The following is a 12,631-nucleotide window of genomic DNA, read 5'->3' as shown; positions in this document are numbered from 1 at the left end:
TAGACTAGGTGTAACATAGTAAATATAAATCAGGGACTCTCAAAACAGTATTATGTTACGTTTTTCTGGTTACAAAAGACAGATGGTTACTCAATACATGGAATTTGGTGGTGCTGTGCTGTAACAGCGAGCTGAGCCAGTTGAAAGTATTGACAACAGGGATATATTGTTGGTGACTGTGTGTTCCTGAAGTGCTGTGGCCCTGTGTGCTCCTTCATTAGTTTTGTGTTTTTTATTCATTTCTTTCTGGTACCCTCCTACCTGAGAGGCATGAGGCCTGAGAGGCATTGCACTGTTAAAATCATCCCAGTGTGGAGATGAAACACCTGTGTGTTACAAAGCCACATGCCCTGTCCTCTCTGCTCTACCTAGGTGTTTTAATGTGGGTAATACAGAGATAATACTAATACCGAGAGAACCACTGCTCTACCTAGGTGTTTTAATGTGGGAAACACAGAGATAATACAAATACGGAAAGAACCACTGATCTACCTAGGTGTTTTAATGTGGGTAATACAGAGATATTACTAATACGGAGAGAACCACAGCTCTACCTAGGTGTTTTTATGTTGGTAATACTAATACAGATAACCACTGCCCTACCTAGTGTTTTAATGTGACTCATACAGAGATAACCATTGGACATGCATTTCCCATTATGCCTTTGTGTTTACCACTTCAGATCCTTAAATTGTAGTTTAAAGCATATACAGGGAATTATACAAGACCCCTTGACTTATCCACGTATTGTTACGTTACAGGCTTATACAAAAATTGATTAAATGCATTTTTTACCCCTCATCAATATACACATAATGACAAAGTGAAAAAAGTTTAGAAATTTGTCAATTTATAAAAATGAATACCTTATTTGCATAAATATTCAGACTGTAACGCTCAATGAGTGAATGGGTGTGGAGTCAGGCGCAGAGAGCAAAGGATGTGGGGAAAAACACGCTTTAATGTCCAAAATCAAAGGAACAAAATAGTTATACCCTAAACAGGCGTAACTATAAAAACAAAATAGTACCCTTAGGTAAAATACTAGTAGACCGGCGACGACGGCCGCCGAGCGCCACCCGAACAAGAAGGGGAGCCACCTTCGGTAATATTTGTGACAGGCCTTGTTCTGGATATTTAAAATGCATATGCCACAGCCAATACCCCAGGACATTCCTGCTTCATCAGATAACAACCATAAAGGCAATAAAACTGGGGGTGGGGGACATACACGTTCAAAAGTTCAAACACTCAACACCCCCAGTTCAACCAGGCCCCTAGACATCAATCACCATGACTACTTCAAAGGATGCAATATAGATATAAAATAACACACACCCTCTAACACGTGACCACAGGAACAGGATGGCCTGGCCGGAGGCCCATATTTGGACATGTACACGTCATCATGACACAGGGTCATAAATCAATTACTTTGACCCGTGCCGTCTACTTTATTCTCTCTCCCCTGCCCAGTCATGTGAAATCCATAGATTATGGCCTCTTATTTAAAATGACTGATTTCCTGATACAAACTATAAATCTTTGAAATTGTTGTGTTTAAATTGTTCAGTATAATACAACTTCTAGGAAGTATCGTATGTTACGAATTACAATTCTTACGTTATTTTACGCATTGCTATTCATACAATATGTTACGAACTTGTAATATGTATGATATGCTAACATGCTAAGTAATAGCTAAAAAGTAGTAAGTAGTTGCAAAGTTGCATGCTAAGCTAACATGCTAAGTAATAGCTAAAAAGTAGTAAGTAAGTAGTTGCAAAGTTGCTGATTAGCTAAAATGCTACAGTCCTCCTTGATGAGATTCTAAACACAGCAGCCTTTGGCTAGAAGTTTGAGTTAAACGCCCACCCTTCCACAGAGCAGGAGTAAGACTTCTCTCCTGTGTGACTACATTGGTGTGTTAAGTTGCTATGGTGAGAGAAACTCACCCAAAAGTCAGAGCAGACGTAAGCAGGCTTCTCTCATGCGTGTTTTCTCTGATGAACTATTAGCTTCGTTGCTGTTTTGAAGCATTTTACACAAACAGAGCAGTAATAAGGCTTCTCTCCTGTGTGTGTTCGCTGGTGAACTTAAAGCTTATTTGATGTTTTAAAACTTTTTCCACAGTCAGAGCAGGAATAAGGCTTCCCTCCTGTGTCTGTTCTCTGATGAACTGTTAGCACAGTTGACGTTTTGAAGCATTTTCCCCAGTCAGAGCAGGAGTATGGCTTCTCCCCTGTATGTATACGTTCATGTGATTTTAAGTTGGAAAGATGCGAGAAACTAGTTCCACAGTCAGAGCAGACGTAAGGCTTCTCTCCTGTGTGTGTTCTCTGATGAACTTTGAGCTGAGTTGATGTTTTAAAACATTTTACACAGTCAGGGCAGAAGAAAGGCTTCTCTCCTGTGTGTGTTCTCTGATGAACTTTTAGCTCTTTTGATGTTTTAAAACATTTTACACAGTCAGAGCAGGAATAAGGCTTCTCTCCTGTGTGTGTTCTCTGGTGAACTTTTAGATGAGTTGATGTTGTGAAGTATTTTCCACAGTCAGAGCAGGAATAAGGCTTCTCTCCTGTGTGTGTTCTCTGATGAACTTTTAGCTCTTTTGATGTTTTAAAACATTTTCCACAGTCAGAGCAGGAATAAGGCTTCGCTCCTGAGTGTATACGTTGGTGTGTTTTTAAGGTGCCCAGCTGAGCGAAACTTGCCCCACAGTCAGAGCAGAAGAAAGGCTTCTCTCCTGTGTGTGTTCTCTGGTGAACTTTTAGCTCATTTGATGTTTTAAAAAGTTTTCCACAGTCAGAGCAGGAGTATGGCTTCTCCCCTGTGTGTGTTCTCTGATGAACTTTTAGATGAGTTGATGTTGTGAAGTATTTTCCACAGTCAGAGCAGACGTAAGGCTTCTCTCCTGTATGTACACGTTCATGTGTTTTTAAGATGGAAAATTTAGAGAAACTAGTTCCACACTCAGAGCAGTTATACGGCTTGTCTCCTGTGTGTGTTCTCTGATGAACTTTTAGCTCAGTTGATGTTTTGAAGCATTTTCCACAGCCAGAGCAGGAGTAAGGCTTCTCTCCTGTGTGTATTTTTAGGTGTATTTTTAGCTGTGATAGAAATGGGAAAATCTCTTCACAATGTGGGCAGTGATGAGACCTCTTAGCTCTCTGATCTTCCTGCTGTTGCTCTCTGGATGTGGAGAATGTCTCAACATGGTATCCTGTGTGAACATCAGAAAAAACAGTCACTTGGTGTGATATATATGTTAATCAAATGTATTTTATGAAACACTTTTTACATCAGTAGTTGTCACAAAGTGCGTAACCTGTCTGGTTCAAATCCCACAATTAAAATTATTTTACACCATTTTAAAGATAACCTTCTTGTAAATCCAGCCACAGTGTTCGATTTCAAATAGGCTTTACGGCGAAAGCACACCAAATTATTATGTTAGGTCAGCACCTAGTCACAGAAAACCATACAGTCATTTTCCAGCCAAGGAGAGGTCTCATAAAAGTCAGAAATAGCGATTAAATTAATCACTAACCTTTGATGATCTTCATCAGATGGCACTCACAGGACTTCATGTTACACAATAAATGTGTGTTTTGTTCGATAAAGTTCATCTTTATGTCCAAAAACCTCATTTGAAATTGGTGTGTTGTGTTCAGAAATGCATTGTCTCAAACAAACATCCGATGAAAGTAAAGAGAGCCACATCAAAAAACAGAAATACTCATCATAAACATTGATACAAGATACAAGTGTTAAACATACAAATACAGATAAACTTCTCCTTAATGCAACCGCTGTGTCAGATTTCAAAAAGGCTTTACGGCGAAAGCACACTCTGCGATTATGTTAGTTCAGCGACTGGAAACAGAAACCCATACAGCCATTTTCCAACCAAGGAGAGCTTCACAAAAGTCAGAAATAGCATTAAAATGAATCACTTACCTTTGATGATCTTCATCAGATGGCACTCACAGGACTTCATGTTACACAATAAATGTGTGTTTTGTTCGATAAAGTTCATCTTTATGTCCAAAAACCTCAGTTTTGTTGGTGCGTTTAGTTCAGAAATCCAAAGGCACAATAAGCACTCTCAAAAAGTAAAAAAACACAATAAAAGATAGTAGAAACATGTCAAACGATGTTTAAAATCAATCTTCAGGTTGCTTTTGTCATAAATAATCAATAATATTTCAACCGGACAAAAGCTTCGTCAATGGAAAAAGGTAAACAAGAAATGCGCGCTCCCGATCACGTGCCTGGCTCATGGATGGAAATTTCCACTGTCCTCTCATTGAAAGCGGTGTATCTCCCTCATTTTTCAGAGTAAAAGCCTGAAACAATGCCTAAAGACTGGTCACGTGTTGAGGAAGCCATAGAGATCTGAAACAATGCCTAAAGACTGGTCACATGTTGAGGAAGACTGGGTCTTTGTATGGTGGATAGGCTTTCAATGGAAAAACAGCCTTTCAAAATAATAGTACTTCCTGGTTGGATTTTCCTCGGGTTTTCGCCTGCCATATCAGTTCTGTTATACTCAGACATTATTTTAACATTATTTTAACAGTGTTTTCTATCCAAATCGTCTAATTATATGAATATCCTAGCTTATGGGCCCGAGTAGCAGGCAGTTTAATTTGGGCACGCTTTTCATCCAAAATTCCAAATGCTGCCCCCTACCCTAGTGAAGTTAACTTCTTTGGGGTAGGGGGCAGTATTGGGTAGCTTGTATGAAAAACGTGCCCAAATTAAGCTGCCTGCTACTCAGCCGAAAAATCTAGAATATGCATATAAATAGGACATTTTGATAGAAAACACTCTGACGTTTCTAAAACTGTTTGAATGATGTCTGTGAGTATAACAGAACTTATATGGCAGGTAAAATCCTGAGAAAAATATCCTACCAGGAATTGGGAAATCTGAGGTTTGTAGTTATTCAACTCAACTCATTGAAGATACCGTGTGATGTTAGTTATTTTTCACTTCCCAAGGCTTCCACTAGATTTAAAACCTGTTTAGAGGATTCTACTCTAAAGGAGGGGCTCATAAGGGCTCTATGAGTGAGTGGTCTGGCAGAGTGCCACAGCCTCAGTCTGGCGCGCTCACGTGAAAGGTAGCTAGCTACGTTCCACTTCATTTGTACAGACAAAGGAATTGTCCGGTTGGAACATAAATCTTCATTAATGTTAAAAACGCCCTAAAGATTGATTCTAAACATCGTTTGACATGTTGCTATGGACTGTAATGGAACTTTTTTTGACTTTTCGTCTGAAACTAGTAACGCGCTTGGTGAGTTTAGATTGTGTACTGAACGCACCAACAAAAGGAGCTGTTTTGAAATAAATTATGTACATTATCGAACAGTACAAGCACTTACTGTGGACCTGGGATTCCTGGGAGTGCATTCTGATGAAGATCATCAAAGGTAAGTGAATATTTATCATGTTATTCTGACATCTCTACTCCAACATGGCGGACATTTGTTGGGCTTGATTTTGTTGTCTGAGCGCCGTACTCAGATTATGCTTTTTTGGTCAAGTTTTTTTTAAATCGGACACAGCGGTTGCATTAAGGAGAAGTGTATCTATAATTCCGTGCATAATTCTTGTATTTTCATCAACATTTATTATGAGCATTTCTGTAATTGATGTGGCTTTCTGCAAAAATCACCGGATGTTGTGGAACTACTGAACGTAACGCTCCTATGTAAACTTAGATTTTTGGATATAAATATGAACTTTACCGAACAAAACATACATGTATTGTGTAACATGATGTCCTAGGAGTGTCATCTGATGAAGATCATCAAAGGTAAGTGATTAATTTTATCGATATTTCTGCTTTTTGTGACTCCACTCTTTGGTTGGAAAATGGCTGAATGCTTTCTGTGACTTGGCTCTGACCTAACATAACTTGCTTTCGCCGAAAATAGTTTTTGAAATCGGACACTGGTTGGATTAACGACAATTGTATCTTTAAAATGGTGTAAAATACTTGTATGTTTGAGGAATATTAATTATGGGATTTCTGTTGTTTTGAATTTGGCGCCCTGCAGTTTCACTGGCAGTTGAAAGGTGGGACGCTCGCGTACCAAACGGTCCCAGAGAGGTTAACAGAAACCCAGCCTAAAATCCCCAAAGAGCAAGCAATGCAGATGTAGAAGAACAGTGGCCACAAAAAAACTCCCTAGAAAGCAGGAACCTAGGAAGAAACCGAGAGGAACCAGGCAGAGTGGTGACCAGACAACTCTTCTGGCCATACCGGGTGACAGGTAGCCTAGTGGTTAGAGCAACCGAAAGGTTGCAAGATCGAATCTCCGAGCTGACAAGGTAAAAATCTATCGTTCTGCCCCTGAACAAGGCAGTTAACCCAATGTTCCTAGGCCGTCATTGAAAATAAGAATTTGTTCTTAACTGACTTGCCTATGTCCAAACGCTAGCAGGACACCGACGACAACATCCGGTGAAATTGCAGAGCGCGAAATTCAAAATACAAAAATCGGAATATTAAGCATTCATGAAAATAGAAGTGTCTTACATCATTTAAAAGCTTCTTGTTAATCCAACTGCGTTGTCAGATTTGAAAAAGGCTTTACGGAGAAAGCATACCATGCGATTATCTGAGGACAGCTCCCCACGTCAAAATACTTTTTCAACCAGCACAGGCGTCACAAAATCACAGACAGCAATTAAATAAATCACTTACCTTTGAAGATCTTCCTCTGATTGAAATCCCAAGGGTCCCAGCTACACAATGAATGGTCGTTTTCTTCGATAATATCCTTCATTATATCCCAAAATATCAGTTTAGATGGCGCGCTTGATTCAGTAGGTCACTCGTTCAACATGCACACAAACAAATCCTTAAGGTTACCAGTAAAGATCGTCCAAAAAAGTAAAACGAAGTTTCCAATTAATCCTCAGGTATTCTAATATGTAAATAAACAATAATATTTAAGACGGAGAATAGTGTGTTCAATAGCAAAGATAAATAACGAAGAGCGTACTCTCGTTGATGCGTGCAACATGACTACTTTTCTAATGGGGGACATCTTGGAAAAACTACAATTACTCATTTTTCAAAAAACAAGCATGAAACCCTTTCTAAAGACTGTTGACATCTAGTGGAAGCCAAAGGAACTGCAATCTGGGTCCTATCAATTTGAATATCCCATAGGCAAGAATTGAAAAAATCTTTGACCTCAATAAATAAAAATTCCGGATGGATTTTACTCAAGGTTTTCGCCTGTCATATCAGTTCTGTTATACCCACAGACATTATTTTTACAGTTTTAGAAACTTCAGAGTGTTTTCTATCCAATGCTATCAAGTATATGCATATCCTAGCTTCTGGGCAGTTTACTTTGGGCACGTCAGTCATCGGAAATTCTGGACAATAACCAGTATGCTAAGAAAGTTAAATAAAGGTAAAAAATTTTTTTTTAAATACACTACCATTAGTGATGAAATAAATAAATACATTCTAAAGTTACAAATGTCCATGTTTTTGAAAGAATAGCACATTTTTGTCCATTCAAATAATGTCAAAGTGATCAGAAATACAGTGTAGACATTGTTAATGTTGTAAATGACTATTGTAGCTGGAAACGGCTGAAGATCTCGTACAACGCTGTGTACTACTCTCTTCACAGAACAATGCAAACAGTCTCTAACCAGAATAGTGTCTAGAAGGCCAGCATCCCGGAGTCGCCTCTTCACAGTTGACATTGAGATTGGTGTTTTGCGGGTACTATTTAATGAAGCTGCCAGTTGAGGACTTGTGAGACATCTGTTTCTCAAACTAGACACACTAATGTACTTGTCCTCTTGCCCAGTTGTGCACCGGGGCCTCCCACTCCTCTTTCTATTCTGGTTAGAGCCAGTTTGCACTGTTCTGTGAAGGGAGTAGTACACAAAACTGCACGAGATCTTCAGTTTCTTGGAAATTTCTCACATGGAATAGCCTTCATTTCAGAAGAAAGGTCGTTGTTTCTGGCCATTTTGAGCCTGTAATCGAACCGACAAATGACCCAGATACTCAACTAGTCTAAGGACCGTTTTATTGCTTCTTTTATCAGCACCACAGTTTTCAGCTGTGCTAACATAATTGCAAAAGGGTTTTGTAATGATCAATTAGCCCTTTAAAATGATCAACTTTGATTAGCTAACACAACATGCCATTGGATCACAGGAGTGATGGTTGCTGATAATGGGCCTCTGTACACCTATGTAGATACTCCATTTTAAAAAATCATCAGTTTCCAGCTACAAGTCATTTACAACATTAACAACGTCTACACTGTATTAATGGTCAATTTGATGTGATTTTAATGGACAAAAAAAAACAATTTTCTTTCAAAAACAAGGACATTTCTAAGTGACCCTAAACTTTTCAACAGTAGTGTATGTATTCATTTCAGTAGGCTGTATGGGAATGGGAATAAAAACTATTCTAAAACTGGGTAGGAGTCAAAAACTAATAAGAGGCAAAAGTGGTGAAAATGATGAGCGATATCATCCTCCACTCAACATCACAAGGGTTAGTAACTACACAGACTAATTTCAGAGAACTTTAAAACACTGGCAGTTTGTCTACTTCACTTCTTTAGTCTCCTCTCTGATCACTCCAGATAGACCAGTGAATAAAACAAATGCTGGCAATACTGGTGTCATCCATACAAGTCTCAGTAGCATGAAATAACATCAACACCGCATTCAAAAAGTAAATAGACCCCTTGATTTCTTTCCCACGTCTTGTTACATTAAATCAAATCAAATCAAATCTTATTTGTCACATACACATGGTTAGCAGATGTTAATGCGAGTGTAGCGAAATGCTTGTGCTTCTAGTTCCGACAATGCAGTAATAACCAACAAGTAATCTAACTAACAATTCCAAAAAAATTTGAAACCTAAGATGACCTGGGGTACTAATGTAAGAAATAACACGTAAAAAAACAAAAAACTGCATAGTTTCCTAGGAACGCGAAGCGAGGCGGCCATCTCTGTCGGCGCCGGAAGTTTAGTGGTGTGGGGGCAGCCTTATTCTAAAATTGATGAAATCGTTTTTTTCCCCTTCACATCAATCTACAAACAATACCCCATAATGACATCGCAATACCCCAAAATGACATCGCAATACCCCAAAATGACATCGCAATACCCCAAAATGACATCGCAATACCCCAAAATGACATCGCAATACCCCAAAATGACATCGCAATACCCCAAAATGACATCGCAATACCCCATAATGACATCACAATACCCCATAATGACATCACAATACCCCCATAATGACATCACAATACCCCCATAATGACATCACAATACCCCCATAATGACATCACAATACCCCCATAATGACATCACAATACACCATAATGACATCACAATACCCCAAAATGACATCGCAATACCCCAAAATGACATCACAATACCCCAAAATGACATCACAATACCCCAAAATGACATCACAATACCCAAAAATGACATCACAATACCCAAAAATGACATCGCAATACCCCATAATGACATCACAATACCCCATAATGACATCACAATACCCCAAAATGACATCGCAATACCCCATAATGACAAGGGCAAAAACAGGTTTTTAGAAATAACTGAAATATTTCATTTACGTAAGTATTCAGACCCTTTATACAATAGTTAGTTGAGGCACCTCTGGCAGCGATTACAGCCTTGAGTCTTGTTGGGTATGAAGCTACAAGCTTGGAACACTTGTATTTGGGGAGTTTCTCCCATTCTTCTCTGCAGAAGCTCTCAAGCTCTGTCAGGTTGGATGGGGATCGTCTCTGCAAAGCTATTTTCAGGTCTCTCCAGAGATGTTTGATCGGGTTCAAGTCCGGGCTCTGGCTGGGCCACTCAATGACATTCAGCCACTCCCACGTTGTCTTGGCTGTGTGCTTGTCTTGGCTGTGTGCTTGTCCTGTTGGAAGGTGAATCTTCACCCCAGACTGAGGTCCCGATTGCCCTCAAGTTGGTTTTCATAAAGGATCTCTCTATACTTTGCTACGTTCATCTGTCCCTTGATCCTGACTAATCACCCAGTCCCTGCCGCTGAAAAACATCCCCACAGCATGCTGCTGCCACCACCATGCTTCACCGTAGGGATGGTGCCAGGTTTGCTCCAGACATGACGCTTGGCATTCAGGCCAAAGAGTTCAATCTTGGTTTCATCAGACAAAAGAATCTTGTTTCTCATGGTCAGAGTCATTTAGGTGCCATTTGGCAAATTCCAAGCGGACTGTCATGTGCCTTTTACGGAGGAGTGGCTTCTGTCTGGGCACTCTACCATAAAGGCATGATTAGCGGAGTTCAGCAGAGATGGTTGTCCTTCTGGAAGATTCTCTCATCTCCATAGAGGAACTCTGGAGCTCTGACAGAGAAGAACCATCGGGTTCTTGGCCACCTCCCTGACCAAGGCCCCTCTCCCCCCATTTGCTCAGTTTGGCCGGGTAGCCAGCTCTAGGAAGAGTCTTGGTGGTTCCAAACTTCTTCCACTGAAGAATAATGGAGGCTTCTGTGTTCTTGGGGACCTTAAATGCTGCAGAAATGTTTTGGTACCTGTCTCCAGATCTGTGCTGACACAATCCTGTCACGGAGCTCGACGGACAAATCCTTCCACCTCATGATTTGGTTTTAACTCTGACATGCAGTGTCAAATGTGGGACCTGACATAGACAGGTGTGTGCATGTCCAAATCATGTCCAATCAATTGAATGTACCACAGGTGGACTCCAATCAAGTTGTAGAAACATCTCAATGATCATCTCATAGCAAAAGGTCTGAAAACTTATATAAATAAGCAATTATTATTTAAAAAAATTACATTTGCAAGAATTTCTAAAAACCTGTTTTGGCTTTGTCATTATGGGGTATTGTGATGTCATTATGGGATATTGTGATGTCATTATGGGATATTGTGTGTAGATTGACGAGGAAAAACATGGAATCAATTTTAGAAGAAGGCTGTAACGTACCAAAATGGGAGAAATGGGAAGGGGTCTGACAGTGCCCTCGGAAAGTATTCAGACCCCTTGACTTTTTCCACATTGTTATATTACAGCCTAATTCTATAATTAAATACAAAAATATCCTCAGCAATCGACACACAATACCCCATAATGACAAAGTGAAAACAGGTTTAGGCATTTTTGAAAATGTATAAAAACATTTTTTTTTTATAAACAAGAGACTCAAAATTGAGTTCAGATGCATCCTGTTTCCAATGATCATCCTTGAGATGTTTCTACAACTTGATATATACAAAATATTAAATATCCACTAATGTTCAAACGTTTGGGGTCACTTAGAAATGTCCTTGTTTTGAAAGAAAAGCACATTGATTGTCCATTAAAATAACATCAAATTGATCAGAAATACAGTATCGACATTGTTATTGTTGTAAATGACTATTGTAGCTGGAAACGGCAGATATTTTATGGAATATCTACATAGGCGTACAGAGGCCCATTATCAGCAACCATCACTCCTGTGATCCAATGGCACGTTGTGTTAGCTAATCCAAGTTGATCATTTTAAAAGGCTAATTCATCATTAGAAAACCCTTTATGAGGGCCTCCCGGGTGGCGCAGTGGTTAAGGGCCACCAGAGACTCTGGGTTCACGCCCAGGCTCTGTCGTAACCGGCCGCGACCGGCGACGCACAATTGGCATAGTGTCGTCCGGGTTAGGGAGGGTTTGGCTGGTAGGGATATCCTCACCGCGCACCAGCGACTCCTGTGGCGGGCCGGGCTCAGTGCACGCTAACCAAGGTTGCCAGGTGCACAGTGTTTCCTGTATGCCTAACTTGGTGACTGAGGGTATTAAACATTTTCAGCATTCTTGAGACAATGTGTGGGCAAAGGCAGGCGTGACAAGTTTTTAAATGTTTTGCTTCGCTGTGAAGTTTTGAGTTGTTCAGGGATGTGTGATGTCAGAATTACAGAATTCAACCTGGCAATAGACTGGTCATAACCTATGGAGGTCTAATATAGGAAGATAACTTATAGATAGAACCAGCTCTTACCATGACTAACAGTTGTCCTAATCTTCTCCTCCTCTTCTTCATCTTTAATGTTGGCATTCAGCTCCAGTGTTTGACTGCAGTCTTCCAGCTTCACTGATGCCATCTCTGGATCCTGCAGTGCAGACTGGGCTCCACTGTCACAATCAGGACCCAGTGACTGTAGGTTTCTACTCAGTGTGGAAGGAGAGTGACACGATTGGTTTGTCCTCACTGTTGACGTTAACGGCCTCAGACTTAATCTGAGTCGGTCTGTAGTAATAAAGACAAACGGACACAAAAGTTATTTTCTTGACAGTGTCACTGTTGCTGCTCCAGTTTCAACTGTTCTGCCTGCTGTCATGGAACCCTGACCTGTTCACCGGATGTGCTACATGTCCCAGACCTGCTGTTTCCAACTCTCTAGAGACAGCAGGAGCGGTAGAGAAACTCAATGATCGGCAATGAAAAGCCAACTGACATTTACTCCTGAGGTGCTGACCTGTTGCACCCTCGACAACCAATGTGATTATTATTATTTGCCCTCTCGGTCATCTATGAATATCTCCATCCAGCACAGCCAGAAG

The 12,631-nt window shown here is 40.2% G+C and overlaps 1 pseudogene; it reads right to left on the bottom strand.

The window, feature by feature from the left end:
- Nucleotides 1–1,281: 1,281 nt before the first annotated feature.
- Nucleotides 1,282–12,244, bottom strand: LOC139396204 (zinc finger protein 135-like; annotated as a pseudogene).
- Nucleotides 12,245–12,631: the final 387 nt, after the last annotated feature.

This window comes from Oncorhynchus clarkii, unplaced genomic scaffold (genome assembly GCF_045791955.1).
Source record: "Oncorhynchus clarkii lewisi isolate Uvic-CL-2024 unplaced genomic scaffold, UVic_Ocla_1.0 unplaced_contig_308_pilon_pilon, whole genome shotgun sequence".
Taxonomy (NCBI): domain Eukaryota; kingdom Metazoa; phylum Chordata; class Actinopteri; order Salmoniformes; family Salmonidae; genus Oncorhynchus; species Oncorhynchus clarkii.
This window is presented reverse-complemented; position numbering and strand designations above follow the sequence as displayed.